This window comes from Coptis chinensis, chromosome 1 (assembly GCF_015680905.1).
Source record: "Coptis chinensis isolate HL-2020 chromosome 1, ASM1568090v1, whole genome shotgun sequence".
Classification (NCBI taxonomy): Eukaryota; Viridiplantae; Streptophyta; class Magnoliopsida; order Ranunculales; family Ranunculaceae; genus Coptis; species Coptis chinensis.
The window spans coordinates 62,873,552-62,882,687 of NC_141456.1; positions in this window are offsets into that span (position 1 = coordinate 62,873,552).

Here is a 9,136-nt window from a genome sequence, read left to right on the forward strand (position 1 = left end):
ATGAAGGAAATATATATAGGGTTTTAGTTTTAAAAACGAATCGACAAGTTGCCAAAAAAACTTAAGGCAATTGCCGGAAACAAAATATTTCCAAAACTTAAAACGGAAACAACCCATATTCATTATTCTAAAACAAACCTAATATCTTTTAGATTGAATTTAGAATAGCAACTTCCTAACTCATTGAAATTTCATCCTACCACAATATCTAATCATAGCCATGCCAAGATCGGCAACATTCCCAACAATCATCGAAATATTACTTCTAAAATGGTGGATCATATAACAACAATGCTAAAAGAAATAATACCACCCCCAAACAATTTGGGAAGGTGGGATTAACGCAAAAATCATTGATGCGTTGAAAAGAACCAAATTAAATTAAAATCGAAATTCAAATAACAATTAACTACCAAATTCAAATTTAACTACTGAATTCTACAACTTAACATCCAAACTAATAAAAATAATAAAAAATAACATCAAAACAACAAATTTTTCTAAACAGCTAGCCACGAGATGAAGATGGCCCCTGAGATAAAGATTGGGCTGGGATGAAGATGGGCCCGAGCCATCCGTCCTTCTGCGACAGCGCTCATGCCTCATAGACTCCCCTGAGGAAGAACCCCCCATGGGTGGCATGCCTTCAAGAATCTCTACTCGGAATCGGCGCTGTGCTTAAACGTGGACTTAGGATCCGGTACTTCAAGCTCATTCAATTGCAACTTGCGCCTGACACCCGCCTCATCAAAATTGAAGTTAAGGCTTTTTATAGCCCACATAGCACGGTACTCCAATTCAACGAGCAAATGACAAAGTTTTCCCAAATACAAGTCTAAAGGGAGACATACCTATAGGAGTTTTGAAAGCAGTCCTATACGCCCATAAGGCATCAGTTAGACGCTTCGACCAATCTTTCCTACCAGGATTTACAGTTGTTTCTAAGATTTTTTGATATCCCTATTAGAAACTTCTACTTGTCTTCTAGTTTGTGGATGATAAGGAGTTGCTACCTTATGTGTAACTTCATACTTTTTTACTAGAGATGCAATAACTATGTTGCAAAAATATGTTCCACCATCACTAATGATGGCTTTAGGAATGCCAAATCAACAAAAAATATATTCCTTAACAAAAAATGCAACTGTCTTATGGTCATTGCTACGGCAAACCATGGCCTCTATCCATTTAGACACGTAGTCCACGACAACTAGAATATATATAAAACTGTGGGAAATAGAAAAAGGACCTATGAAATCAATGCCCCATATGTCAAAAATTTCTACCACCATGATTGGATTTAATGGCATCATATTACGCTTCGTGATTCGCCCAAGTTGTTGGCAACGAACACACGTCTTGAAATGCACTTGGGCATCTTTAAAAAGAGTAGGCCAATAAAACCCACATTGAAGAATTTTAACAACTGTTTTCATACCACTAAAATGCCCACCACACTCTTTGTCATGGCAGAATGAGAGAACCTCATTATATTCCCACTGGGGAATACAACGACGAATAATCTGATCCGCACAATACTTAAAAAGGTAGGGCTCATCCCAGTAGTATAGGTTAACTCTAGCCAATAACTTCTTACGTTCATTTCTTGACCAATCATCCAGGAAGAATATCAGAATCTAAATAATTCACAATGTCAGCATACCATGGTACATAAAAAATAGCATACAGATGCTCATCAGGAAAAGAGTCCGGTATGGACTCAGAATCATTATCATCGTCATTTGTTAGTCTAGATAAGTGGTCGAAAACTCTTTTGTCTTTTATTTCTAATGTGAACTATTGTTAGTCTAGAATCATTATCCATCGGATTAATCTCTGCTTAGCATCATTCTTTGCGAGAAGTGTAGGAACCGTTATGGTCTTGCCGAATGATTTACTACGAACCGCGAAACACCCATGCGTAGCGGAATAAGGGGTGTCACATTTTGGTTAGAAATTTACCTTTTAAATCAGCTTCTTGATATCTCTGAGAATCCAATAGCTATGAAGTCAACAACCTTTTGATATTCTGTTGTATTCCTATGCACAGAGTGGACATTGTGTGGGCAACGGTCTTCCAAACTCTTCTTTCTCTCTTGGCCTCTCTCTCTCTTACACAACCTTAGAGCCGAATTTTGGATCTATTTTTGCTTGAGTAAAACCTTGAGATCTAAGTGTAAAAAACGGACAGAGAAAGAGGTTTCTTTTTATAGGCTACAACAGGGACCATGAGGTGAAATTAGGGTTAGGCCTCCTGATAGGCTTGGGTTTCCCATGTTCGCCCAGAACACACAGCCCAAGTCCATCAACAAATGGCTTATTCCACTAAAGGCCATTGTTGCACTACCGCCCTAATCCCAAATTACGTGTTAGCGTTTATGGGCTCCATATTATATTCTCGTTGATCTCCCCGTGTTTAAGATATCGAATGCCCATTGATTAAGTAAAGTTACTGACAACTACATTAATCAACTTCTTATGTTCTTGAGTAGTACCACTCAAACTCATTGTCATGTCGGATCCAATCCACCTACAGGGTTTACATGACAATCCTTATGAGCTCCTCAACATCATCAGCCCAACTTCTTACGAGACACGGATTCCTTCTATAATCAACAACACACCTTCCATACAATGTCATTACCCAATCCATCGAGTTTGTTGATTCACAAATGAATCTCACTCATTGATGATTTAAAGCAATGTACAATGCACGTATGTGCCTGTTATTATATCCGGATTAAGAGGACAAACATCCATAATAACAGAGACGTTTGTTCTCTTATATAGTCAGTATAAAGAGAAACAACCTCACTTGGTCCTGTTCAATACACACAAAGTGTACTAGTGTAATCCTATAATCAAGATAGACTAATACCATATTATACTAGAACCGTACCAATGGTTTGTCCAAATCCATCTAGGTTGTGAACGATTACTTATACTTTATAAGGTACTGATGATATGATCTTCTGTGTGTCACCACACACCATATCATCTATAACATAAAGTATTATACACATGCATATAACTAATAACATATATAATATGTATAACATTTGCCCATATGATTCTCATTCAAAATATAAAGAATTAGAGTTATTACAAAAGTAATGCTTTTAGTATATAATCCTATCAAGAAGGTACCTAAGGGATGCATGGTCCGTGTAAACTAAAGTCTTAGAACCAACTAAATAAGGACGAAACTTATCTAAAGTATAAACAACAGCTAAGAATTCTTTTTCAGTAGTTGTATAATTCCTTTGAGCATCGTTGAAAGTTTTACTAGCATAATAAATGACAGTGGACTTATTATCTAGTTTCTGTCCCAAGACAGCACCAATGGCATAAGCATTAGTATCACACATGAGTTCAAAAGGTTTAGACCAATTGGGAGGCTGTATAATGGGTGCAGATGTTAAGGCGACTTTTAAATTTTCAAAAGCCTGTTTACAGTTAAAATTAAAATCAAAGATGGCATCCTTTAAAAGCAGATTAGTTAAAAGCCTAGCTATTTTTGAAAAATCTTTGATAAAACGCCTATAAAAACCTGCATGGCCTAGAAATGCTCTAATATCACGGACAGTCCATGGTATGGGTAGAGATGCAATCTTATCTAGTTTGGAATTATCTACTTCGATGCCATCACTAGATATAATGTGACCTAGGACAATTCCCTTCTTCACTATGAAATGACATTTTTCCCAATTTAAAACCAGACTCTTCTCCTCACACCGTGTCAAAACTTTAGACAGGCAGTCAATGAAAGAGTCTCCATAGATAGAAAAATCATCCATGAAAACTTCCATGACGCTCTACCATGTTAATAAATATATGAAGCATACACCGCTGGAAGGTACCAGGAGCATTACAAAGACCAAAAGGCATTCGTTTATAGGCATACGTTCCAAAAGGACATGTGAAGGTAGTCCTTTCTTGGTCATCAATATCAATAATAATTTGAAAATAGCCAGAATAGCCATCTAAAAAACAATAAAAAGCATGACCAGCTAGACGTTCGAGCATCTGATCTATAAATGGTAAAATGATAAGAGCCCAAAACTGTAGTTTTAACCCCTTAACAATAATACTTTTAGACCAATTATGCGAGTAATAAATAAGAGTTAATGTTGATTACGTGTTTTTTTTTGTATTTCAGGAATTGAAGTCAATTATGTGCAGAAATGTGTCACTTTGGCGAGATAAAGGAGCAAGGCTGAAAAGGAGAAAAAGGCTAAGAAGTTTTGTGATTAAAGGCCAAGATTCAAGGAGAAAAAGCCTTTGTAAAGCTCGGTCAAGGCTGAAAAGGCAAAAGTCAACACGGGCAGAAACAACACACAAAAGTAAGCAGAACTTCCGACGATCGTATCTTTGGGCTCAGACCTCAGAATTGGGCCTACCTTATGTCAAAACGACCGGCTTGGAATCATCTTTCCAATGGTCTTAGCCTTGACCCAATCAAAGGAGTAGAAAAGGATGAAAAGTCTGTGGAAGTCAAATCCAGCTGAAAAAGCCTATGTGAACTAAAGAAATTGGGTTTTGGGCTCGATTTTCGGCCCGAAACATGGCTCCTCAGCCCATGCACGAAAATGTGGATCTGGTCTCCTCCATTTCAACAAACAAGACTTAACTCTTGAGGCATAATTAGCTTAGGGTAGAAAGTATCCATTAGAGAATAATCTAGTTTAGTTTTCATGTAATAGAAATCTAATTAATTTCATGTAAAAACTAGATCTAGAATTCTTCTCTAATGGCTACTTCCTACCTAACCTAATTGATGCTTAAGAGCTAAGTCTTCTGTCTTTAAATGGAGGAGACAAGATCCACTTTTTCGTGCATGGGCTGAGGAGCCATGTTTCGGGCCGAAAAATCGAGCCCAAAACCCAATTTCTTCAGTCCACAGAGGTCTTTTCAGTTGGATTTGACTTCAACAGCCTTTTCGTCTACTTATGGTCCTTTGATTAGGTCAAGGCTTGGACCATTAGAAAGCTCGTTCCGAGACGGTTGTTTTAACATAAGGTAGGCCCAATTCCGAGGTCTAAGTCCAAAGATAAGGCTTCAGGAAGTTCTGCTGACTTTTGTGCGCTATTTCTGCCCGCGTTGACTTTGACTTTTAGCTTTGATCAGGCTTTAAATGGGTTTTTTCTCCTTGGATCTTGATCTTTAATCATAAAACTTCTTAACAGCCAACCCTTGCTCCATTATCTCGCAAAACGAGTGCATTTCTACATATATTCGACTCCAATGCCTAAAATACATAAGAACACGATAACAGTACTAACTCTTACTTATTAATCACATAATTGATCAAAAAGCAATATTGTTAAAGGGTTAAAACTACAGTTTTGGGCTCTTATCATAAGACATAGAGACGACGTGATTCTAGAGACACTTGAAGAAACTCTAAACAATAAATGTGGTGATATAACCAAGTGTACGTTAAATCTCTAATAAATAATTTATTGTAATTTATGTTGCATTCACAATGGTTCTGCCGAATGGTGGGTTGAATTGATTATTTATGCAAGTGTGACCTACTCTGTGATTAGGCTTATTCCAGTGTAAGTATAGAGTAAGTTTTAGTTTTGTTATTTTATTATTAGATGCAATTGATCTAGTACGGTTTGAAGCTAAGGCACCTCAGTGGAGGAACTAAATGCCTTATTATTGTTGAAAAGGAAGTTAAGGCGCCTCAGTGGATGAACTACCTTCCTTAATTAGTGTAGTTAAGAATGTTGTATTATTCGTTGGAAGTTAATGCGCCTCGATGGAGGAACTAACTGCCTTATTGATTGTGTATGTATATGTATAAGGATGATTTGTATTTTAGGGCTACTCATACCAGCATTATTTATAATGCTGACCCAATTTGCATGTTTGCTTATCGGGTGTGTTCATAAAATGAACCTAGTTGATAAGTCTAGACAGGATTATTGTTGAAGATGGTTGGTTGCTGCTTGTGGTTTGCGTTAGCGTCGCATTAAAGGATATGTTTTGTTTTCCCTTGAGGTGCAATAGATTTTCAGTTGAGACAATATTTTTGTATTTTCATTTGTAATTATAATTAAAGAGTTGTTGAAAAGAAATTTGTAACTTAATCATATTTGTGAATTTTTGTAATGAAGAAGACTTTTGTTTATATAATTTTTTTTTATTGGTTTCCAATAATTGGAATAGTTAAATGGATAATGGGTTTTTGGAAGTTGAGAGTGCATCACATCTCGAAAATCGAATAGTCGGGAACAAATATTGTTTTTTTTTTTATTTTGTCAAAATTTGGAGAGTGATAGCGGGTGAATATGTTTCCACTCGTGTTCCTATGAAATGGAGTATCTATATTGATTACAGACGCTTAAACGCCATGACACGAAAGGATCACTTTTCTTTACCCTTTATAGATCATATGCTCGAACGTCTAGCTGGTTATGCTTATTATTGTTTTTTAGATGGCTATTCTAGCTATTTTCAGATCATTATCGATCCTGATGACCAAGACAAGACTATCTTCACATGTCTTTTTGAAACATATGCGTATATACGGATGCCTTTTGGTCTCTATAATGCTCCTGGTACCTTCCAGCGGTGTATGTTTCATATCTTTAGTGACATGGTTGAGCGCTTTATGGAAGTTTTCATGGATGATTTTTCTATCTATGGAGACTCTTTTAGTGAATGCCTATCTAACCTTTCCCAGGTGTTGACACGATGTGAGAAGAAAAATCTGGTTTTAAATTGGGAGAAGTGTCATTTTATGGTAAAGAAAGGAATAGTGCTAGGTCATATTGTATCTAGTGACGGCATAGAAGTAGATAAGGCTAAATTGGATAAGATAGCGTCTTTACCTATACCACAGATTGCCCGTGACATTAGAGCCTTTTTAGGCCATGTAGGTTTCTATCGGCATTTTATCAAGGATTTTTCAAAAATAGCTAGGCCTTTAACAAATCTGGTTTTAAAGGATGCCATCTTCGATTTCAATTTTGACTGCAAGCAGGCTTTTGCAACTTTAAAAGTTGCTTTAACATCTGCACCGATTATACAGCCTCCTGATTGGTCTAAACCTTTCGAGCTTATGTGCGACGCTAGCGATTATGTTGTTGGTGCTGTGTTAGGAAAAAAACTAGATGATAAGTCGACTGTAATTTATTATGCTAGTAAAACTTTAAATGATGCTCAACGCAATTACACTACTACTGAAAAAGAATTTTTAGCTATGGTTTATGCTTTAGATAAATTCTGTCCTTATTTGGTTGGTTCTAAGACCTTAGTTTACACCGACCATGCAGCTCTTAGGTACCTTCTCGCCAAGAAGGATGTTAAACAGAGATTGATCCGATGGATTCTTCTCCTACAAGAGTTTACCCTAGAAATTAAGGATAAATTAGGGGTAGAAATTGTGGTTGCAGATCACTTAACTATACATACTAATGACAGTGATAGTAATTCTGAGTCCATACCTAATTCTTTTCCTGATGAACATCTTTATGCTATTTTATCTGCACTATAGTATGCTAACATTGTGAATTATTTAGATTTTGATATTCTTCCTGATGATTGGTCAAGAAATGAACGTAAGAAGTTCTTGGCCAGGGTTAAGCTATACTACTGGGATGAGTCCTACATTTTTAAGTATTATGTGGATCAGATTATTCATCGTTGTATTCCCTAGTGGGAATATAATGAGGTTTTATCCTTCTACCATGACAAGAGTGTGGTGGCCATTTTAGTGGTATGAAAACGGCTGCTAAGGTTCTTCAATGTGGTTTTTAATGGCCTATCCTTTTTAAAGATGCCCAAGTTCATTGCAAGACATGTGTTCGTTGCCAACAACTTAGGCATATTACTAAACATAATATGATGCCTTTAAATCCCATTTTGGTGGTAGAAATTTTTGATGTCTGGGGCATTGATTTCATGGGTCCTTTTCCTGTTTCCCATGGTTTTGTTTATATTCTTGTTGCCGTGGACTACGTTACCAAATGGATAAAGGCCATGGCTTGCTGTAGCAATGACCATACGACAGTGGTTATTTTGTTAAGGAATACATTTTCTGTCATTTTGGCATTCCTAAAGCCATCAGTGATGGGGAAACACATTTTTGCAACAGAGTTGTTGCTTTTTTAGTTAAAAAGTACGGAGTTACCCATAAGGTTGCAACTCCTTATCATCCACAAACTAGTGGCCAGGTAGAAGTCTCTAATAGGGAAATAAATAAAATATTAGAAACAACAGTAAATCCTGATATGAAAGATTGGTCTAAGCGTCTTACTGATGCCTTATGGGCCTATCGGACTGCTTTTAAAACTCCTATAGGTATGTCTCCCTTTAGACTTGTGTTTGGAAAACTTTGTCACTTGCCCGTTGAATTAAAGCATAGTGCTATGTGGGCTATAAAAAGCCTTAACTTCAATTGATGAGGCAGGTGTCAGGCGCAAATTGCAATTAAATGAGCTTGAAGAAATCCGTAGTGATTCTTATGATCTCGCGAAAGATTATAAAGTTAACATGGAATGTGTTCATGATAAACAAATTTTGCATAAGGAGTTTGTGGTTGGTCAAAAGGTCTTGCTTTACAACTCCTGTTTGCACATTTTTCCTGGAAAATTAAAAACCCGTTGGTCTGGTCCTTTTATGGTTACTGAAGTCACCCCTTTCAGGGTAATCACCTTGTTAAATCCCAAGGACAACAATACCTTTCAGTTAATGGCCAATGATTAAAACATTTCCACGAGTTAATATCCCTAGATGTACGGAGGATGTCCTTTTACAGGATCCTGTCTATGAGGACTGACCTTTATTGTTGGTGTACTTCCTTTCATTTTCATATATTGGTGAGTGCACCATTCAGGTAACCGGGCCCTCCCTTTGGAGTGTGTGGCTGTAAGTATCGGATCCTGATAAGAGCCCAAAACTGTAGTTTTAACCCCTTAACAATCATACTTTTAGACCAATTATGTGAGTAATAATTAAGAGTTAATACTGATTACGTGTTTTATGCATTTCGGGCTTCAAAGTCTATTATGTGCGTAAATGTGCCACTTTAGCGAGATAAAGGAGCAAAGGTCGGTTTCTAAGGAGTTACTGTGAATAAAGGCCAAGATTCAAGAAGACAAAGCCTTTGTAAAGCCGGTCAAAA